At 45.0% G+C, this 21,937-nt stretch overlaps 1 protein-coding gene and 2 long non-coding RNA genes across 9 annotated transcripts in view; 1 reads left to right on the top strand and 2 right to left on the bottom strand.

The window, feature by feature from the left end:
• Window positions 1–474, bottom strand: part of LOC128325000 (uncharacterized) — a 95,804-nt gene extending 95,330 nt beyond the window's left edge. For all 7 annotated transcript variants that reach the window (XR_008307216.1, XR_008307215.1, XR_008307217.1 and 4 more), the window contains exon 1: window positions 298–474. The gene's annotated coding sequence lies outside the window, so the exon portion shown is untranslated. The remainder of the gene's footprint in view (window positions 1–297) is intronic.
• Window positions 1–21,937, top strand: part of LOC128325001 (uncharacterized) — a 36,809-nt gene that overhangs the window by 1,208 nt on the left and 13,664 nt on the right. The window lies entirely within an intron of this gene.
• The window catches only part of LOC128325002 (uncharacterized), a 32,445-nt gene continuing 26,200 nt past the window's right edge, over window positions 15,693–21,937 (bottom strand). Inside the window, exons 3-4 of the long non-coding RNA XR_008307219.1 lie at window positions 17,646–17,739; window positions 15,693–16,645 (exon numbers count right to left, since the gene is read on the bottom strand). This is a non-coding gene — a long non-coding RNA (uncharacterized LOC128325002). The remainder of the gene's footprint in view (window positions 16,646–17,645; window positions 17,740–21,937) is intronic.

Consider the following 21,937-nt stretch of genomic DNA (forward strand, 5'->3'; position numbering starts at 1 on the left):
GTTCTCAAGCATGACATTCACATGCAGTTAATACAACCCACTCCACCCTGCAGTAAAAGAAAAAAATCAAAGCAGTCTGGCAAAACTCCAGTTACTTCCTTGTAGCTTTCAGCTCCCCGAATATCAGTGGCATTAGCCAGCAATTATCCTATGTGACAAGACTACAAATCCTGCTTTCCACTTCAGACCAGCCTGATTACACTCCCCCCCCACCCCGCCACCATGCTGTTCCTGGAGCTGGTCTCCTGGGCGAAGCAGAATGGCATACAGATGTGGCACTAGAAATCTTAGCCTTACCTGTTACTGCTGGTTTAGATGAATCCCCTGCTGCTGTAATACAATGACTCAAGGCTTAACTGTGTGTTGCATGCAAACATGTGAAACAGAAGCCCCCTTGGTCCTGCTTGATCCTCCTCCTGGCTGTTGTCACTAGTTAATCTTTCTTAATCAGCTGCTGCTCTTTCGCCCAGCTCTTATGCCCTCAGAGACAGAGCAATGACAAGAGCTGGGGAAAAGAACAGCAGCTGTCTCCCACTCATTCACCTTCTCTCTCTCTCTCTCTTTGGGTAGAGGACTGGGTTGGTCATTCTCTATGCCACTTGAGTTAAGCTGCCATTGGCCAATGACAACTTCCTTTCTAGGGAAAGGACATGTTTTTATGCTTGTTTATATGTTTTTAGCTTGATGTTTTTATTGCTTGATGTTTTTACTGCTTTTATTGTATGTTTTAATTTTTGTAAACCGCCTTGGGGTTTTCTTTTAACGAAAGGCGGTATAGAAATGTAAATAAATAAATAAATAAATAAATAAATAAATAAATAAATAAATAAATAGGGCAAATAACAATCAGGGGAATTAAATGGCAAGTTTAAAGGGTTAAATTCTATTTCCAACATTCCCTTGCCCAAATAAGGGACACAAGCTGGTGGGGGGTATGCAGGGGTAATAAACTGTCACTGGCTGCCACACTCTCAGGAGCCATCAGGGCCTTGTCATCCACCGCTATCCATCACTTCCCACTTGGCCTCCGCCATGGGCCCTCCTTGCTGCTGTCTCCTCCTCCCTCTTCCTCCTCCTCCTCCTCCCACTCTGCCTCTTTCCTCTTCCACCTGGCTCCGCCTCCTTCCTCCTGCTCCACAGCCAGCACCTCCTTCTCCTCTTGCCACTACTGCCAAAACAGGTGAGTAGGGTGTGTGTGTGTGCACGCAATGTTTCCTTTCTTGCTCTCTTGAGAGAGGAAACATCACATCCCACTGCTTGCCTGTTGCAGCGGTGGGAGGAGGAGGAGGAGGATGAAGGAGGCAGGTGGTGACAGTGAGAGGAGGAGAAGGAAGCAGGAGGTTGTGACAAGGCAGGGGGCAGCATGGAGGGCCTAGCACTGGGGGTGCTAGCAATGGGGAGTGATGGGGGCACATGAAAAATATGGGATAAATGACATCCCATATGGGACAGATGATTTTTGAATGAAATCTGGGGCATCCCGGCAAATACAGTACTGTTGGGAACCCTCCCCTTCCTGATTAGCACCCACCCGTACTATTTAGGAACAAAAACCAATCTGTACCATGGGCAAAATACATACTTAACATACCATGGAGTTTCACCCTCAGAGATAGAAAGATGTGAGCCTTCCTTAATGGCATTCTGTTTCAAGATCTACAAGTCTCAAAAGCCCTATTCAGTCATTTTTATTTTATTTATTTTTGCATTTATATACCGCCTTTCGTTAAAAAGATAACCCCAAGGCGGTTTACAAAAGTTAAAAACATACAATAAAAAGACAATAAAAACATCATGTTAAAAATATAAAAACATATAAAAACAGGCATTAAAAACAATACAACAAATACAACAAATAAAAACACAAAGAAGCTGCAGTAGAAAACGATCATGTAAAAGCCTGAGTAAAAAGCCAAGTCTTTAAAAGCTTTCTAAAAGCCGTGATGGAGTCAGAGGAACGAATGGCCACTGGGAGAGCATTCCAGAGTCTGGGGGCAGCAACAGAGAAGGCCCTGTCCCGAGTGCACGACAGCCGGGCCTCCCTCATTGTCGGCACCCGGAGCAGGGCCCCCTCAGATGTCCTTGTCAAGCGGGCAGCAACCCTTGGGAGCAGGCGGTCCCTCAGATACCCCGGGCCCAAACCGTTTAGGGCTTTAAAGGACAAAACCAGCACCTTGAATTGGACCCGGAAACGAACCGGCAGCCAGTGCAGCTCTCTCAAAATGGGGGTGATATGTTCCCAACGGGCAGCTCCGGATAAAACCCTCGCTGCCGCGTTTTGCACTAGCTGCAGTTTCCGGATATTCTTCAAGGGCAGCCCCACGTAGAGCGCGTTACAGTAATCCAGCCGCGACGTGACTAAGGCGTGGGTAACCGTGGCCAGATCTGCCTTTTCGAGAAAGGGACGCAGCTGGCGCACCAGCCGAAGCCGTGCAAAGGCACCCCTGGCCACCGCCTCCACCTGAGCTTCCAAAAGCAGAGCCGGGTCCAGTAGTACCCCCAAGCTGCGTACTTGCTCCTTCAAGGGGAGTGCAACCCCATCCAGAACCGGTAAAATCTCCTCATCCCGATTGGCTCTCCTACTGACCAACAGTACCTCCGTCTTATCCGGATTCAATTTCAGTTTGTTAGCCCACATCCAACCCATCACGGCCTCCAGCCCCCGATTCAGGACATCCACCGCCTCCCTAGGATCAGATGACAAGGAGAGATAGAGCTGAGTGTCATCCGCATATTGCTGACAACTCAGTCCAAATCTCCGGATAACCTCTCCCAGCGGCTTCATGTAGATGTTAAACAGCATGGGGGACAAGACCGATCCCTGCGGGACCCCACAGGCCAACGGCCACGGGGCCGAGCAGTAGTCCCCCAGCACCACCTTCTGAACCCTCCCCTCAAGAAAGGACTGAAACCACTGCAACGCAGTGCCTCCGATCCCCATACTCGAGAGGCGGCCCAGAAGGATACCATGGTCGATGGTATCGAACGCCGCCGAGAGGTCCAGCAGAACCAACAGGGACGCACTCCCCCTGTCTAGTTCTCGGCGTAGGTCATCGACTAGGGCAACCAAGGCAGTCTCAGTCCCATACCCGGGGCGGAAGCCAGATTGAAAAGGGTCCAGATAATCCGTATCATCCAAGACCCTCTGCAGCTGGGACGCCACCACACGCTCTATCACCTTGCCCAAAAAGGGGAGGTTAGACACAGGTCTATAGTTGTCCAGGTTGGAGGGATCAAGGGAGGGCTTTTTTAATAGAGGTCTTACCACCGCCTCCTTAAGGCACGATGGCATCCTGCCCTCCCTTAATGAAGCATTAACGATCACCTCCAGCCATCTGCCTGTCCCCTCCCTGGCAGCTTTTATTAGCCATGAAGGGCAAGGGTCAAGAGCGCACGAAGTCGCCCGCACACTGCCCAGGATCTTGTCCACATCCTCAGGCCGCACCAACCGAAAAGAATCCAACACAACGGGACCAGATGGTACCAAAGGCACGTCTGCCGGAACTGCCAAAACTCTGGAGTCCAGGTCAGCACGGATGCGAGCGACTTTATCTGCAAAGCGACAGGCAAACCGATCACAAAGAGCTGTAGATGGCTCCTCCCCCATTGTCCGGGGGGATGTGTGGAGCAAGGTTTTCACCACACGAAACAGCTCTGTTTGTCTGCACTGAGCAGACGCAATGGAGGCGGAGAAAAAGCATTTCTTCGCCGCCCCCACCGCCACGGCATAGTCCCTAAAATGGGCTCTAGCCCGTGTTCGGTCGGATTCGTGAGGACTCTTCCTCCAGCGTCGCTCCAGCCGTCGCCCGAGTTGCTTCATCGCCCTAAGCTCCGAGGAAAACCAAGGAGCCGAACGGGCTCCACCAAGCCGGAGAGGGCGCTTGGGGGCAACCGTGTCAACAGCCCGGGCCATCTCTCCATTCCAGAGATCAACCAAGGCCTCGACAGGGTCACCAGCTCTGGACACTGGAAACTCCCCGAGGGCCGACTGGAATCCAAGCGGATCCATAAGCCTCCGGGGGCGGACCATCCTAATCGGCCCACCACCCCTGCAGAGGGTAGTCGGAGCAGTCAAACTAAACCCCACCAGGTGATGATCTGTCCATGACAAGGGAGTGGTCTCAAACTCCCCCACCTCCAGATCATTTATTTCCCGGTTGGCAAAAACCAGATCCAGAGTGTGTCCTCCCACGTGGGTAGGGCCCGATACCAATTGAGACAGGCCCATGGTTGCCATGGAGGCCATGAAATCCTGAGCCGCACCCACTAGGGGGGCCTCAGCGTGGACATTGAAATCCCCCAAAACAATGAGCCCAACATTGAGGTTGTTCACATGACCGTGGCAGCAGCGGGGTAGATGGGGGGAGGGGGAGGGGTAGCATTGGATCTACCTCCCCCCAGATGACTGACTGAGTAACCAAGCTGTCAGCTTGCGCAGCCACATGATGGTCACCACCACAAGCCACCCAACATCCTTGAGGCTGGGAAAATGAGTCCTGGCCTCCAGGTATCCCACAACACACCATGCAATGGGCATGGTGTGTTGGGGAATCCCCTCGGAGTTATTTATTTATTTGTTTGTTTGTTTATTACATTTTATATCCCATTCTTCCTCCAAGAAGCCCAAAGCGGTGTACTACATACTTATGTTTCTCCTCACAACAACCCTGTGAAGTAGGCTAGGCTGAGAGAGAAGTGACTGGCCCAGAGTCACCCAGCAAGTATCTGGCTGAATGGGGATTTGAACTCGGGTCTCCCCGGTCCTAGTCCAGCTCTACGCACCTGACTCTGTGTGCGCTTAGGCTGTGTGCAGTCCGAGCACACACACGACCCCAGCCCTGGGGTTGAGGGCATGCTCGTGCCCTCTAACCCCAGTTAAGGGCCAGGATTGAAAGTTGGGCTTGTGTCAGAGGCAGCACTGGGATCAAACCTGATGCCGGTGCTGTCCACGAGCAGCCCAGCCCAGGTTGGGCTGCCCTAGCTTGGGTTGGGCTGCTCGTGTGCACTACCTCATTATATTGTACCTGTGTTCATATGTCTGTACACTTGTACATATTTTTCTGTGAATGACTGTACCTGTGTTCCTTTTAAAAATGAACCTGAGTACAGGTCTCTCAAGTGGATGGTACGAATAGGAAGAGTACTGCTGCCCTGTTACCAGAACTTCCCCCAGAGCACTGGCAAGATGCTCTGATGGTGCTTTTGACTTCGTGGGAAATTAGCTTGGCTAGAGGGAGCAGTTTGGTTCCAGTATCAAATCTGAGCAAGTTTGATTGCTTGGAAAGATGAGGAGATGTAGTTGCTCTTCCAAAGTTTTATTAAGGGTAAAATGGGATACAGAAGGCAAATGTTTAGTTAGGCAAGACAATAAATCTTAACTGATATTCTAGGCAATGACATAACTGGCAAAAATTTAGCTGAAGTCCTAATTAGAGATCGATTGGCTTGGCTAAGGTACTGAAGACGAGAGCCTGGCTTAAGGTTCGCCTTGGAAAGTATTTGAAAGTGGGGAGACTAAAAAGAGAGACAGGGCGAGGAGTCATAGAAGGGCAAGAAGTTAGTTTACCTATACTTCCCAGTTAAGTTGGTGAGTTCATTGCAAGTTGGCAGAGGTCTTCTTACAGGGAGCAGGCAGAAAGGCAGGGAAGAGCAGCAAGGAGCAAAGGACTACAACTTGCTAGTATAAGAGTCTTAGGATAGTAATCCAAACAGATTCTGAAGCCATATGATTTGGGCTAGAGGTAGATATACCTCAAAACGTCCCCTGGGGCACTTACCAAGCCATTTTACACACCCTGAAGGTGGAAGATTCCATGCACAACAAAGAAGTTCTTTGCTGCATGGCATCAGACACTGTAAGAGTGGCCTCATTCATTCATTCAATTTCTATACCACCCTTCCAAAAATGGCTCATGGTGGTTTACACAGAGAAATAACAAACAAATAAGATGGATCCCTGTCCCCAAAGGGCTCACAATCTAAAAAGAAACATTAGACACCAGAAACAGTCACTGGAGTACTGTGCTGGGGGTGAATAGGGCCAATTACTCTCCCCCCTGCTAAATAAAGAGAATCACCACGTTAAAAGGTGCCTCTTTGCCAAATTAGCAGGGATCACTTGCCCAACAAAGGCAAAATTAAAGTTATGTAGATGTGTCATCACACACACCCCCTCCAAGTCCTGCTATGCTGCCTCATTGTGGTGGTAGCGGAGTGTTCCTAGGAGGGAAGAGTAAAGTACGCCGGGAGGTATACTCCCAGTAGGGTCATCCAAAGTGCGAAGGTCATCCCAGCTGCCCAGCTAAAGCAAGCAGGCACCTATATTGGGCAGCAGCGATATAAGCAGGTGCTGGAGGTGGACGATCACTTCAGTGACAACAACAAAGGCATCATTTCATACTGCATGGGAGAAGGCAATGGTAAACCACTCCTGTATTTTACCAAGACTAGCACTTGGTAGGGTTGCCATGAAGGCCTTGGAAAGGATTTTTAGATGCTGTGACGCGTCTACACCTACAAAGATTAGAATAGCTTGGGCAATGGTTTTCCTGTGACACTCTATGGATGCCAAAGCTGGACTTCAAAGAAGCAAGATAGAAAACGTATTGGCGCTTTTGAACTTTGGTGCTGGAGAAGACTTTTGAGGATACCATGGACAGCCAGGAAAACAAACAAATGGATCAGAGAACAAATCAATCCAGTTTTTTCACTCAAGGCACAAATGACCAGGCTCAAACTATCATACTTTGGACACGTTATGCAAAGACCCAGCTCCCTTGAGGAGTCCATAATGCTGGGGAAAGTTGAAGGAAAGAGAAGAAGAGGACGACCAGCAGCAAGGTGGATGGACACAATTACAACAGTAATGAATGCACCACTGAGAGACCTTAAAGGCCAAGTTGAAGATAAATCATCCTGGAGAGAATCTATCTATGTGGTCGCTAAGAGTCGACACCAATTAACCAATCTTAATCAATCAGTCAATCAATCAATCAATCAATCAATCAGATGTGTCATATGTGTTGAATAGAGCTTCTGGACTGACTGTCTCAAGAACAGGATGCCTTCCAAGTATACAAGATTACACATCTCCAGTTTGGATGCACTCATTTCCCTGAGACCTTGCCAGCTAAGTTGTTAATTCAGAATGGGTTGGTGAATGCACCGCTTATCTGTATGATTCTCGAGGAGTGCTTCACATCTATCTTTGTGAAAGGGAGGATTCCGTCCTTTTGAAATGGAGTCTGCTCGCTGGCTACTGCCTCCTCATGTGAAAGAGAGGGTTGGGGGCATCCCATTCAGTCTTCGCTATTCTGACCTTGGGGCACATTGGCCATGCTTTGAGCCACGAGCTGTGGGTCTTGCCAAACCCAGGCAGGTGAAGAGTTCACCATAGGGACTACGATCATCTTGGATCTTGGGCTGTATAGCCTTCCAAAGTAATATAGATAGAGGGATGCTTTCTGGGCTGTCCCAAAGTCAGGCTGTCTGGCAACTGCACCTGCATTGTGTGAATAACTGTATCTTCATACTAATTTGTTGAATACTTGTACAATCTGTGTACATACACCATACCCACAGATTGTACAAGTGTTGAACATAATGTGTGAATAATACTTGAGTTCCTTAGCTCCTGCTGTCATTTCTTATGCAAATGTAGGAGGAGACCCACAGAGCACATGGCAGCAGAAGGGAAGGACAAGTGACATAATAATCGGGGACACTGAGCTCCTTGGGAAAGTGGGAGCTAATGCTGGAGAAAGGATTTACAACTCCCCAAGCATAGGGAATCCATGAGTGAGGACTAGCCTAGAGTCTCCAGGAATCAGCATCAATCTCTGAATTACTATTGAAAGCAAGCCTGGAAATATTAAGGGCTTGAGACTGTGAAAAATTCTGGAAAAAATAGGGGGTGGGGAGTCTCCAGGAATAGATGCAGTCGTAGCTGGCAATTCTAGCAAAGGCCTCTGGCCTCCAGTGCATTGAAGAACTGACTCGAGATCACAGGGACTAGTGCCTAAAGGACATTTGTCATTTGTATATCATAATTAATATATGCGCACGTCATACTATCAGTCCTGGCTACAAAAACAATGTCAGCAGGCAGGAACATAAAGAACGTATACAAAGGGGACTAAAACGCACCTGCTAACAGAGCAAATAGACACCTATTAAAGTGGTGATTCTTTTATATTTAGCAGCGGGGGAAAGCCACTAGCCTTATCCAGCCCCAGCACAGCATTCCTCCCAAGGCTGTTACTGGTATCTGCCTTACGTTTCTTTTAAGATTGTGAGCCCTTTGGGGACAGGGGACCATCTTATTCATGTATTATTTCGTTTTCTATGTAAATCACTTTGAGAACATTGGCTGAAGAGCGGTATATAAATATCCATAGTAGTAAAATAAGCTAACACACAGTTTTTTCAGAACAGACAAGGTTTTTCATGAGAGGCGAAAGAAGAACATGAGGCCTGTGTTACAAGTTTGTACCAGGTTTGTACCTAGAGCTCAATACTTTGGATTCATAAGAACATTAGAACAGCCCTGCTAGATCAGGCCCAAGGGCCATCTAGTCCAGCATCCTGTTTTACACAGTGGTCCATCAGATGCCACTGGAAGCAGCATCTACAATGTCCTTTTTTAGATGTGGTGACCAGAATTGTATGCAGTACTACAGGTGTGGCCACACCATAGTTTTCTATAAGGGCATTATAATATTAGCAGTTTTATTTTCAATCCCCACCCTAATGATCCCTAGCATGGAATTGGCCTTTTTCACAGCGGACACACATTGAGTGTACACTTTCAATGCGCTGTCCACCACGACCCCAAGATCCCTCTCCTGGTCAGTCACCGACAGCTCAGATCCCATCAGCATATACTTGAATTTGGGTTTTTTTGTCCCACTTTACACCTGCCAACAGTGAATCGCATTTCCCATTTTGTTGCCCACTCACCCAGTTTGGAGAGATCCTTTTGGAATTCCTTACAATCTGTTTTGGATTTCACTTCCTGAAAGAGTTTGGTATCATCTGCAAATCTGGCCACCTCTCTGCTTACCCCAACTTCTAGATCATTTATGAATAAATTAAAAAGCATTGGTCCCAGTACAGATCTCTGGGGGATCCCATTTCTTACTTCTCTCCATTGCGAAACCTCTCCATTTATACTTACCCTCTGTTTCCTGTCCTTCAACCAGTTAGCAAACTACACATGTACTCGTCCCCTTATCCCATGACTACTATGTTTCCTCAGGAGTCTTTTATGAGGAACATTGTCAAAAGCTTTTTGGAAGTCCAGGCATACTATGTCAACTGGATCACCTTGGTCCACACACTTGTTGACACTCTCAAAGAACTCCAAAAGGTTTGTGAGGCAAGATTTACCTTTGCAGAAGCCATGCTGGTTCTCTCCCTGCAGGGCCTGTTCTTCTATGTACTTTACAATTTTATCCTATTTATTTATTTATTTAATTTATATCCCGCTCTTCCTCTGAGGAGCTCAGAGCAGTGTATGTGGTTATGTTTATCCTCACAACAACCCTGTGAGGTAGGTTAGGCTGAGAGATACATGACTGGCTCTGAGTCACCCAGTGAGTTTCATGGTTGAATGGGGATTTGAACCTGGGTCCTGCTGGTCCTAGTCCAACACTCTAACCACTATGCTATGCTGGCTCTCATTGAGAATGTTTTCAATCAATTTGCCTGGAACAGACGTTAAGCTAACCGGCCTGTAATTTCCTGGGATTGCCCCTGGATTCACAACATAATTAAACAGCAGTGGTATGAATTATGCCAATTAATTGAATTAACTTCAGTCATGCTATATTGCCTTAAATCCATTTTACCATGTTAAAGGAATGGGCTAAAAATAATAGTCCATTATAAACTCAAACACATATTAATGTACAGCAGACTTTAAAAAAAAACTTCTTTATAATATATTGCAGACAGAAAAGTTTTAATCTCCTAGGAAGTCTGGGATGGAGTCTAAGTGATCAAAGGGAAGTAGTCCAAGATTTTAATGTCTCTTAAGAATAGCAGAAAAAAGATGAATTCATTGAGCTGTTAGTTTAGTCAAAAAGGAAACCTTTTATTACTAAGGTGAGTTAGCTGCAGCATGAAGCAGGTTATAATATGGTCGTGTTAGGTGTCATGAGAAACCTGAGGCAAACTCACCTTAAGTTGGCCCCTTGTACACCTGAATAGTCAGTGCCATGGTTCCGGGACTCAACCATGGCTCCAATTCCCATCATCAGCCTCCTGATGAACCCTCAGTTTTGAGTCAGGTTCATTTTAACTGGTTTTAACTGATTTTAAGGACGGACACACACACACACACACACACACACACACACACACACACACACACCTTAAGGAGCGCCTTCTTCTGTATGATCGCCAATCGCCATTACACATTGAGGTCATCTGCCAGCTAAAGGAGCATGATGCTGCCACCTATATGGAAAATTAAGATTCTCACCTGCCAACAGGGTGGATTAAGACAGAGGCAGAGGAGGCATCAGCCTTCCATCCTCAGCCTTCCATCCTTCCGAGGATGGACTCAGCCTTCCATCCTTCCAAGGTTGGTAAAATGAGTACCCAGAATGTTGGGGGGCAATATGCTAAATCATTGTAAACCGCTTAGAGAGCTTCCAGCTATAGAGCGGTATATAAATGTAAGTGCTATTGCTATTGCTATTGCTATCTGCGTATGTCAGCAAAATTTGAGGAGCGGCCAATTTTGCCACTCCTCAAATTTTGCCGTGCCTCCCTGGGGGCAGCGGTAGCTCCGGGTAGGAGGAGGCATGAGGGAAATCCCTGCTTTTGCTTCTAAATATCACCTCTGCAGGTGGCAGAATGGGGTGTGGTTTAGGTGACTGGCTGCAGGGAGGGGGGTGAGGAGGGAAGATTGCCCCCTTTTAAAAACCTTTTAAAGTGCCAGGAGCGGCAGTAGTCTGTCTCCAGCCCTGCTGGCAGCCCCTCCAGTAACATCCCACGTACGGGGGCACATCTCAGGCTCTGAATCCGAGCAAGCTCTCCCTGTCTCTTCAGGCAGCATTTGCTGCCTGACAGCATTTATTGGAGAGAAAGGGAAATGAAAGCTGTCAGGCAGCTAGCGCTGCCTGAAATGAGAGGGGGAGAGCTTGCTTGGGCTCTCTGGAGCCTGGGCCATGCCCCCTTTGCATGTGGCAAAGGTGTGGATTCCCCCCCCCCCCCTCATTTCAGGCAGCATTTGCTGCCTGTCAGCGTTTATTTCCCTTTATCTCCCTTCAGCGGGGGAGAGAAAGGGAAATAAACACGGTGAGGCAGCAAAGACTGCCTGAAAAGACAGGGGGAGAGCTCGCTTGGCTTTGGAGCCTGAGTCATGCCCCCGTGTGTGGGATGTTACTGAAGGGGCCACTGGTGGGGGGCCGGAGACAGGCCACCACCACTCCTGGTGCTTTAAAAGGTTTAAAAAAATGGGGCACTTCCATCTTTGCCCCCCCTCCCTGCAGCTATCCACCGACACTGCATCCCATCCCGCCGCTGGCATTGGCTTTATTTAGAGGCAAAGGGGGGGATTTCCCTTCATGCCCCCCTCCCCACAGTGGCAAAAGCTTGTTTCCCTATGGGCGGCAAAGAGGCTAATGCACCCCTGCCTGCCAACATAGTAAGCTGTTACTGCAGTCTCTCTGGAGGAGCAGGACTTGTGTCTGGTTTGGCCTGTACAGTCCAGTTTACATGTAACCTTGAGCAATTGTTTGGTGCCTCAGCGGCTTCTCACACATCTCTCTAGTAATGTATATTTTCTGTCCATTTGGTTGTAGGGAGGAAGCTACATGGATCCGTAAATTGTTTATGGTACATAGTTCCATAAGAGGTGACCCTTAGAATTTTACAGGGAAGCAGCCCCATAAAAATGACCAAATTTTGGAATACTACTCACTCTCCATATCTGTACTGTAAGGATCAGTTGTGGCACCAGAAAACAATTGAGGGGGGGGGGGCACAGAAAGGGCAAAGTACAATTCTGGGTGGGTGAGCTCTGTTCCACACATCAGATTTCTGAAACAGAAATGCGGGGCAGGTGGAGGGAAACTACTTGTGTGAGGGCTCTTGCCCCTCTCAACCCCACTCTGGAGGTGTCTTTGGTAGGGATTATAATGTACCCTATTCCAAAAGTGTATGCTATCTGCCTTACTGAGTTGAAAGACAAAGAGCTTTTTAATATATTTCTGTGTCATCACTGAACCCACAGTGGGAATAGGACCATCATCCAGACAGTTTTCAGTGGTCCAACCATTTGGGAGAAACCAACAGAGAAATAGTTTTGCATGACTGGAGATCAACTTAGGTTGAAAGGTGCAAGTTAAATTAAAAGCCCGTTCTGCTGGTTACACTCTGTTTTCTCCCGTTTCTTTGAAGTTTGATCATTTTTCTTCTGCTTTTATATTCAAATAACTATTTTGAAACCTAGTCCCAAAAGTAATTTGTGTTTAGCCTAGTATAGATTATCTTTTGTCAGCATTTTTTATATCAAAGCATCACCAGTGCATTGAGCTTTAACTTCTAGAACTTCTTTTATTCTTCCAGCATTTTGCCAAATCCCTCTTTGCTGCAGCAAAGTTTTATTAACTTTAATAGCTCAAGTTCAGCCTCTTCGTGTATGCTGCATTCTCTCTAAAGATCAAATTTGCTAATGAACATTTCCCTGCATGTTCTGTTCAAGAGTTGTTCAGTAGCTTAGCAGAACTGTTCAATTTTTAGCATATGACAAACTGTATATGGGTAAAGTTCAGGGTTGGAGACACTATTGTACAAACAGGTTCAAAGAACCTGGGCCGCCGCATTTCAGGGGGTGCACCTTGCGAACCAGCCACACCCCCTGAAACTGATGTCAGAGGTGGGGGCATAGTTTAGCTCACAAACAGGGCCACTGGCCCCATTTGTGAGAAAAGATGGACAGTGCTGCATTTGCTCCTTAAAGGTAAGCACCCCCACCTCTATACCAATCTGAATGCCGGACCTCCGAACTGGTTTGGTGGTCCATAAAAGGACTGCTGAACCAGTTTGTGCACATCCCTACAAATTAGGTGCCCACTCCTTGTCATAGCCTTTTGGCTCAACATTAGGCTGGGGAGGACTGTGTCCAGGCAGAAATGCAAGAGTGAAGCTTCCCCAATCACTTGCTAGGGGTGAACCTAAGGAATTTGTCTGATGCATCTGTGTAAGGTATACTGGCCGACATACTACACAGCAAGCTGTGCATCCAAGAGGGATGTGGGCTTACTGCTTCTGGGCCAGTCAAGAGCCCTGCATGGGGCATCCAAAGGCTGCTCTGTGCCTCTGAAGCTGTGTATCACTTCAGCTGCAACCAGTCTCCAACATTCCCAGTGAGGGTTGGTGGCAGCTGTGAGATGCGCAGCTTTGGAGGCACAGAACAACCGTCACCTTAGGAAGGTGCATGGATGAGCTTTTGGCTGGCACAGAGGCAGCATGCTCACAGCCCACTCAGATGTGCAGCTTCGTGCAGTATGTCAGCCAGCGTTTCTCCAAAAATCCACCTATTCTAGCATGAGCTGGCAGAAGTTCAACAGGTGCTGCAGTCTCACTTTTCTCTTTCTTCCATCCAGACTGATGACAATGTAAGGACCATATTCTGACTTGCTCTTTTAAATGTGTGAGGGAGGGGCAAGCATTGGCACCCACCTAGTGCCTGACGTGCCATCATGTAATTGTGTGAAAGTGTTTTATCCAAGTTTGTTTGTTTGTTTGTTTTTACATTTATATTCCACTCTTCCTCTAAGGAGCCCAGAGTGGGGTACATAGTTATGTTTCTCCTCACAACAACCCTGAGAGTTGCCCCTCAATGCATGATTTTAATACTATTTAAGTGTAGTATTAAAACTGTATGTTCCGAGGTGGTTGAAATGAGCTGGGTGGGAGGAGATGCTTGCACCCACATCTCTTCCCCATGTGCTTAAGGGGACTGGTCACAGTGTAATTTGAACTGGCCCTTTGTGTAGAATGAACATCCATGATGGCAGAAAGAAGCATATCGAAGCTTCTGACAGACATTCCACTATATGCTCATTTTGAGGGTGGAATCTGCTACTGTGATAGAGTCATCCATGAGCATTCCTTCTCCACTGAACAAATTCCTGAAAAAGGCTTCACATTTGGGTCATGGCAGGGCAATCTCTTTTGGCTAAGGTTGTAATACTACTGTGTATTACTCTAACGTCACGACACAGGGGGCAGGAGACCTGCTGTCTGAGATTTTGTACTAGCTTACAAAGTCATAGCCATGGAAGCACAATTTGTCTAGGTCCATGCTCTGATCCATTACCTGCATAGACTGGGGGCAATAGCAAAAGCTGGGGCTTAGTATTACAGCACTGTTTCAGAAAGATTTGGTGACATGTGCCTCTGAGCATATGGTGAATGCTGCTACCTCAGTGGGCAACAGTTACAATCAACACAATTAGTAAAAGGAAACCTTTTATGATTTGGTAAAGGTAAAGGTAAAGTGTGCCATCGAGTCGGTGTGGACTCCTGATGACCACAGAGCCCTGTGGTTTTCTTTGGTAGAATACAGGAGGGGTTTACCATTGCCATCTCCTGCACAGTATGAGATGATGCCTTTTAGCATCTTCCTATATCACTGCTTCCTGATATAGATGTTTCCCATCGTCCGGGAAACATACCAGCAGGGATTTGAACCGGCAAACTCTGGCTTGCTAGTCAAGTCATTCTCCACTGCTCCATTAGTAGGGCAGTACAATATTCCAGAATGGATGTCAGGTCTCATGCCCTCATGGTATGAACATCATGGGCCATTGAATTTCCTCACTTTTTTGAATTCACATGGAGCAACCATACCCATAGCTATCCCTATGAACTAAAGGGTTTCCCCTGCCTTTAATTAAATTGTTTATTTAGTGGGCTGTAGTGCCTGAAAATGTACTTTGCAACTCAAAGATTTATTCCAGTGAAAGACTGACCTTCTCTACAAAGCTCAATGAGCCCCAGGAAAGCAATCATGCTGCAACTCTTGAAATCTAAACACTGAAGCATCTATTTTTTAAAATAACAAACCATATTACTGCAGCAGGAACCTGCAAGGAGCATTATGAGCTCTGTGCAGAGTAAGTGAATCTGTGCCGGTGAGAAAATTGTTTGAACGTTGCAGGGCAGAAGTAGGCAACCTTGGTATTCCAGCTACTATTGAACCTCAACTCCCATCATCCCCAGCCACCATTTATTATGCCTGGGGATTATGGGAGGTGCAATTCAGCAACAGCTGAAGTGCCAAGGTTGCTTACCCATTGTAGGGTGTAAAATGCAACAGGATCTTCTTCAGTGTTGCTAGTAATCCCATTCCCTCAATTCATGCCTACATGTTATATAAGCAGAAGCACTTTAGACTGACTGTAGATCACATGTGAACTCACATACAAGTTTACAGCTGTGCCAACTTACTCCTGCTTACATCAGAAATTTGTTTCTGTATTTTTTTTCCTGGCTAGAAAGAGAACTGTACGGCAATAAGACAGATGGGGTAATAAACCACAATTATTGACGTTGTTGTTGTTGTCTGTGTACAATGATATTTATTCTGGTAGTAATATGAATAATTTACTATCCATTGAATTTCCTACAACTGAAAGCCCAGCACGGTCTTTCAAACAAATGCTTTATTCAGCTGCAATATCCACTCTTACTGCCTCTGCAACATATGACCAAATTTAACTTCTTGTTTGTTACTAGAAATAACTGGCAAAAGTAGTTTTATGTCAATATATGCTATTCTTCTCTACTTTTCTTACTTTAGTTTATAGGGGATGCTTTGTCTTGTAAGCCATGTAACATAATGGTGTTGATAAAGGATCTTAGACACATTAAGGAGGGTCTGGGACTGTACAGCTGCAAATGAATGCACCTCTGGGTAATTTGCAGTAAATTGACAGGGGTTTCTGATTCCCAATAGCCACTAAAATTGCAGATTTTTTTTTTAAACTCTTGTGCTAAGTGTTTATCACTCAGCCCCAATAGTTCTCATCTGTAAAATGTGAGTATTAATTTGATCAGGTCTTTGTGCTGCTCTGCTGGCCAGTTTTAGAGATTTATATCAGAATCCCGCCTCATCAGATGAAACTGTTATTGTTGTAGAAGTATACTTGTATATACAGGCTAGCCTAATATATGGCTCATAGGATGCAGAAGGAATTTGGCTCCATCCACTTAGCTGTCATCCCCTTAGCTGTTTCTGGTTCCACCCACCCCTCCTCCCCAGCTATTTTGTATCTGGCTCCAGTTGGTGGATCTTGAGTTCTAGGACAAAATAAAGCAGATCCCATAAGCTATATGTTTGCCTACCTAGAGGACAGAAGAACATGTTACACTAATGGCGCTTTATAAATAATAAATAATAGAACCAAGAGATGGAATCCAAATTTGAATGAAAACACAATGCTCAAAAGCATTCTTAGTTATGGAACTCCTTTCCCTTGAGAGATTTGTGAAAGCCCAAACAGTCTTCGAGAAGCTATGCAAGAGCTTTTCATTATCTGCAATTAATCTAGCAGAGGATTATGTTAATGTTCTTGATTTTTCATGATTTGGTTTTTACATCAGTTTTGGAAACGTGTTGAAATTCTTGCTGTGAAAGAATAAAGAACAGAGTGCATTAAAAATTTAAATAACTGAACTGTTTAGTTAAAAATTGTTTAGGAAAAATAATGGCATTGAAACTAAAGAAAATGAGGCTTTTCTCACAAGCAGCCTAACCCTGCTTGGGCTGCCCCAAGCAGGATTAAGCTGGTCATGAGAAGCGGCAGAATCCTCACAGATTCCTCTGCCCCTCTCCTGTCGAACCCCCTTAATAAACCTGGCTACCGGGAATCCAGTCTGTGAAGACAATACTGAGCTAGATAGACCAATGGTCTGACTCAGTATATGTCAGTTTCCTATGTTCCTATGTTCCTAATCATGTGATTCCTTGGGCTGCATGCAGCCCAAAGAATCACAGAGATGGGTGCACAGAGTGCCTGTCGGAGGGGGAAAATCCACAATCAAAAGTGTGTGCACCACGTTGCATTGAGGGATGTCTGGAGGCTGGAACAACAAATTCCATCTCCAGATCCCTCTGCCCTGCCCAGATCCCTTCACGGAGCTGCACAGAGCAGGGCTGTCTGTGTGGACACACAGGAGGTGCATCAAAGCCGACCTACTTGGTCATCTGAAGGGAAGGAAAGTGGAAAACGGCCTTCCCCTAGCACCCTCCCTGCCTGCCCAGGGTGATCGTGAAAATTGCCCCAGTGCCTTACATACTGCTCAGTGTCCTGTGGATATTTTGGGCACTGTGGGAACTGTTGTATGCTCCTACCACAGCATGCACACAATTGTGCATGCGCACAGTTGTGCAAGAGTACAAGATCACTCTTATGCATGTGTTGGAAGTTGTATGAATACAGGGATAATGGCTGAACCATAGTTCATCTGTGTTTGTGCAATTCCCAACATTTTACGAGAGCACTCTTGCACAACTGTGGGCACATTATGTTAGGTTAGGTAGGCTTCCTAAAAGGCAAATCTATAGCAATGTTAGGGAACCCCTTGTATTATTCAAATCCCAATAAACTAAAATTAACTATGCTTACTGTTATTCCGATATTGCTCTTGAAAATATTCATCTTGACTTATTTTCTTTTCAGATGCCTTTTGGAAATTTCTAGGCCAAGGTGCCCCTGGGATCTAAAGAACAACAACCAAAGTGATAATAAAAGTGTCAGAAGCACAAATGAAAAATTGCTGGCAGGCAGAACAATCCATGTCCCTAGGAATGGGAGATAAACGAGCAACCAAAAATAATAAATAATCTACAAGAGACTCTGGCCGACATGATACACAGCTCCCAGTGGCAGTGTGGTTCACATCAGGGGTGCTGTGGACTTGTAAGGCAGCTCCGATGCTGTTGAGAACAAGCACTTGCACAAACAGCACTACCACAAATATTCTCATTGTAGCAAATGCAAATAACAGTGGTAGTGCTGTTTGTACAACTGAACATTCTTGAGAGTGTCAGGGCTGCCTTATGAGATCGCAACAGCTACCACTGGAATGCTGAACATCATGTCGGCCACTAGCTGCATTGAGATATTATGTTATAAATGCATACTAGTGTCTGTACATATGTTCATGCTTTTGTGTGAATGACCGTACAATCATTCATTGAAAAATTGAACCTGGTTTCAGGCCCCTCAAATGCAGGGTACAGATAGGAGGCATACTACTGTATGTAGTATAGGAAGCATACTACTGTATGTAGTACACTGAATGTAACATATGAATCACACATACACATACACATACTCAAACTGTATGTGCATTGAATATAACGTGAACGGCACTAATGAAATACAGAGAGATGGAAGTCAGCAAGGTAGCAATTCTGCTTTAAATCTAAAAGGTTTCCGAAAAGCAAGCATTTTATTTAAAATTGGATGCTGTTGGGAGGAAATAATTAGTGTACTAGTAAACACAAATATGTTTATTGACAGGAACTGGTGAATTAAACTGTGATTTGAAATGTGTCACCTAACACAGTGTACATTTGTAGTGTTTGTTGTTTAAATAACTGCTTTTAACCATTATAGACAATATAGTCTGTGGAAATAGAGTCAGGGATCAACAACTGGTTCCCAGCCCCTTGAGTCACATCTGGTATCCTGATTGAGGTTATGCATCCCTCAGTTGCCAAGCCCAGAGGAAAAAGAGGGTGTGGCTGAGTCCTGTTTGTGGCAATGGGACTTAACAGCTGAGCAGTTCACCCCTCCCTTTTCAACACACATCTCTAGCAAAACTAGTTGCTGACTGAGGAGGTTGAGCTATCAACTTCCAAACAGGAAATCAGATGTGAAAAGAATGCTTTCGGCTTTCGATCCAGGTGACCACAGAGTATCTAAACAACTTAAGTCAAGCTGACACCAACGGCAAACCTACCATGCTTCTTTGATTGACAGAAGGACCTGGCTCTCCTGTGGCTATTTAAAAATAATGAACTGGCACGTGGCAGGATTTCTGATTGAATGGCTTTGTTTCAGATATGTTATGTAGCAGTGCAAGCTAGTGGGACTCAGGTTGTCTAGGTACTGTTTGGAAACATCTCTTAACTGTAGAACAAATGAGGCCTAAATATAACTCGGTCCCTCCTGAGCAAGCAGTTTGTACTGGTAGATGTCTGCTCTGCAACTGAGGGATCCAGAGAAGGGAGACAGCTTGTCTCCCAGTCTCTTCTGAACCAGCCACCACTTAGTGGGGATTCAAAGCCAGTCATATTACAGTCCCACATGGGAGTATGCCAGCACAAAAGTGTGTAGAGGAGGACTACATTTGAAAGTGTGCCAACAGCAACTTCTCCCTGTACTGCCAAGGTAGCATGTCAGGAAGGAAGACGGCTAGGTGGCATCTCTGTGTCTAGGCACTGGAGCCTCTGCAGGTGCTTCAGTGCTACCACATGAAGGTGAAAGATCTTCAGACTGCAAGGCTGAGCACCATTACTGCATGCTAAACTTTAATAGTCAATCATTAAAATTAGTTTCAGCCTAAATGTTAGTTAGAAAATGAATGTAATGCATTAAGTTAATATGGCCACAGGAGCAGAAGCACTCAGCATAAAGAATGAGGAAAATTGGTATAGTACCATTTAAAAATGTACTTGATTAACTAATTAATTTTGTAGACTGCTTTGAAAATGAAGAGTGCTGTGTAATTGCTTAGTATTATTATAATTTGGTTTGCTAACTCATCGACAACTAAGTTTATTATACAGCATTTAAAAAGGCTTGAATTACAGTATGTGGTGATGATGTCCGATATCAAGCATTACAGAGCAGTATTTCCCCCGTCATTTTACTCCCCAAAGCCACGTACAAGCATGGACACTGTATGATTGTCTTTGGCAGTCCTGATTATTGTTTTAATAATGCCATTCCATTATCATCGTAAATCACGTCACTATGCAATCATTAAGATTAAAGAAGTGCACATTAATATAACGTGAATGTTATTTTCCCCCGATACTAAATTGTATCAGTAGAGGTATGGAGAAAATGTGTGGATTGAGAGTAGCCACATTCACATATTGCATTCAGTGTGTATACATCTGTAGTCCACATGTTTTAGAGGTCCAGGCCCCATGTTGTCCTCGTGCACACCTGTACATGGATACAATATAACATATGAATACCCCCACTCCTTTCTGCCACTCTTCCAGCTGAAGGGTTGTCAAGATAGTTTTTCACATATGGAAGTTTTTAATATTTAGATGGAACTGAGCTAAAATGGGGGCTAAACTTCAGGAATATTGCTGCACCAACCTATGGTGATTTTTCAAGTCGGCAGAAACTGAAAAGAGGATGGAAGTGTTTGCAGGGGTGGGAGAAATAACTGTCCTTATTACCAAGGGAAACTATCAAGTACTCACTCTCTCGGGCCACACTGCACTGAATGTGAAACCTCTGTAGTGCAGCTGTCTTTGGTTAGTGCCAACTGTCAACTGTGATGTGCCAAATACACCCCCTCCCACCTGCTCAGTTTATGTTCCAGGAATTTTTTCAAGAGTCTAGACTCTTTGGTATCTAATCACCTTTCCTCATAATGAATCCCTATGAGGATAATGAATCCCTATGAGGATTCATTACACACTAAAGAGTCTAAACACCTCAACATTCCTAAAATATAAATTGAGTGGCTTGTGGGTTGCAGGATAGTTGGCACATGGGATGTCACTAATTCCCCACCCGCAAAGCAGTGGGGTCAAAATGAACAGAATAAATGAAGGTGTGTAATGAAGACACCAAAGAATCTAATCACTTTAAAAATTCCTAAAAAATAAATTGAGTACACTCCAATGTGTGTGTGTGGGTGTGTGTGTGTGTGTGTGTAGTTGATACATGGCAGTTAACACTTGGCACTGTCCAATGACAGTCAAAATGAACAGATGAAGTTGTATAATGAATCCTCATAGGGATTCATTATGAGGAAAAGTTATTAGGCACCAAAGAATCTAAACACTTCAATATTCCTAAAAAATAAACTGATTACCCCATTGCCTTGCAGATGGGGATGTATGTAGTTGGCACATCGCAGTTGACAGTTGGCACTATTCAATGGCAGTCAAAATGAACAGGTGAAAAGAAGGTGTACAATGAATCCTCATAGGGAATCATTATGAGGAAAAGTTATTAGAAACCAAAGAATTCAAACACTTGAAAAATAATGACTGTACATTTTGCTCCATAACCACTTCTACAAGGGCTAAAGCATAGCTTTTTTTTTTTTTTTTAATTAAAGCTGGGAATCCATGTTAGGGTTATGATGGGGCAAAAATATACAAAATCAGTAAAAACGTTTAAAAAACCATTTAAAATCAACCAAGTGCCCCACTGCCTTGAAGTTTGGGTGGTAGATGGCACCCATAGGGACCTACCAACCACCCAAATATGGTGCCCCTAGAACCTTTATAAATGGTCCGAATCAATCCAAATCCAAATCTGAATCAAATCAAATCCAAATTGAATCTGGGGTGATTCAGGGGGACAGATTTGGGCACAAAACAAATCAGGGGTGATTTGAATAGGGCACAAATCAAATTTTAAAAAATCAATTCATGCACATCCCTACTTTTATCCCTGAGAATTCAAATAAGATTTGGTACAACCCTAGTTAAACATTCTTCAGAGATGAAGATAATGTGTTATCAACAGAATCTGAACATGCATGTGTGTGCACACACACACACACACACACACACACACCTATACCCCAGAGGTTGAAATCTTTTTTACAAACTGGAAAGGAATTCAAAACTCTTTTTTAAAAATTGGAAACCTTAAGTTTGCATTACAAAATTCACCTTGTAGAATTTTGAGACAAATTGTTCTCAACATGT

This window comes from Hemicordylus capensis, chromosome 4 (genome assembly GCF_027244095.1).
Source record: "Hemicordylus capensis ecotype Gifberg chromosome 4, rHemCap1.1.pri, whole genome shotgun sequence".
Lineage (NCBI taxonomy): Eukaryota > Metazoa > Chordata > Lepidosauria > Squamata > Cordylidae > Hemicordylus > Hemicordylus capensis.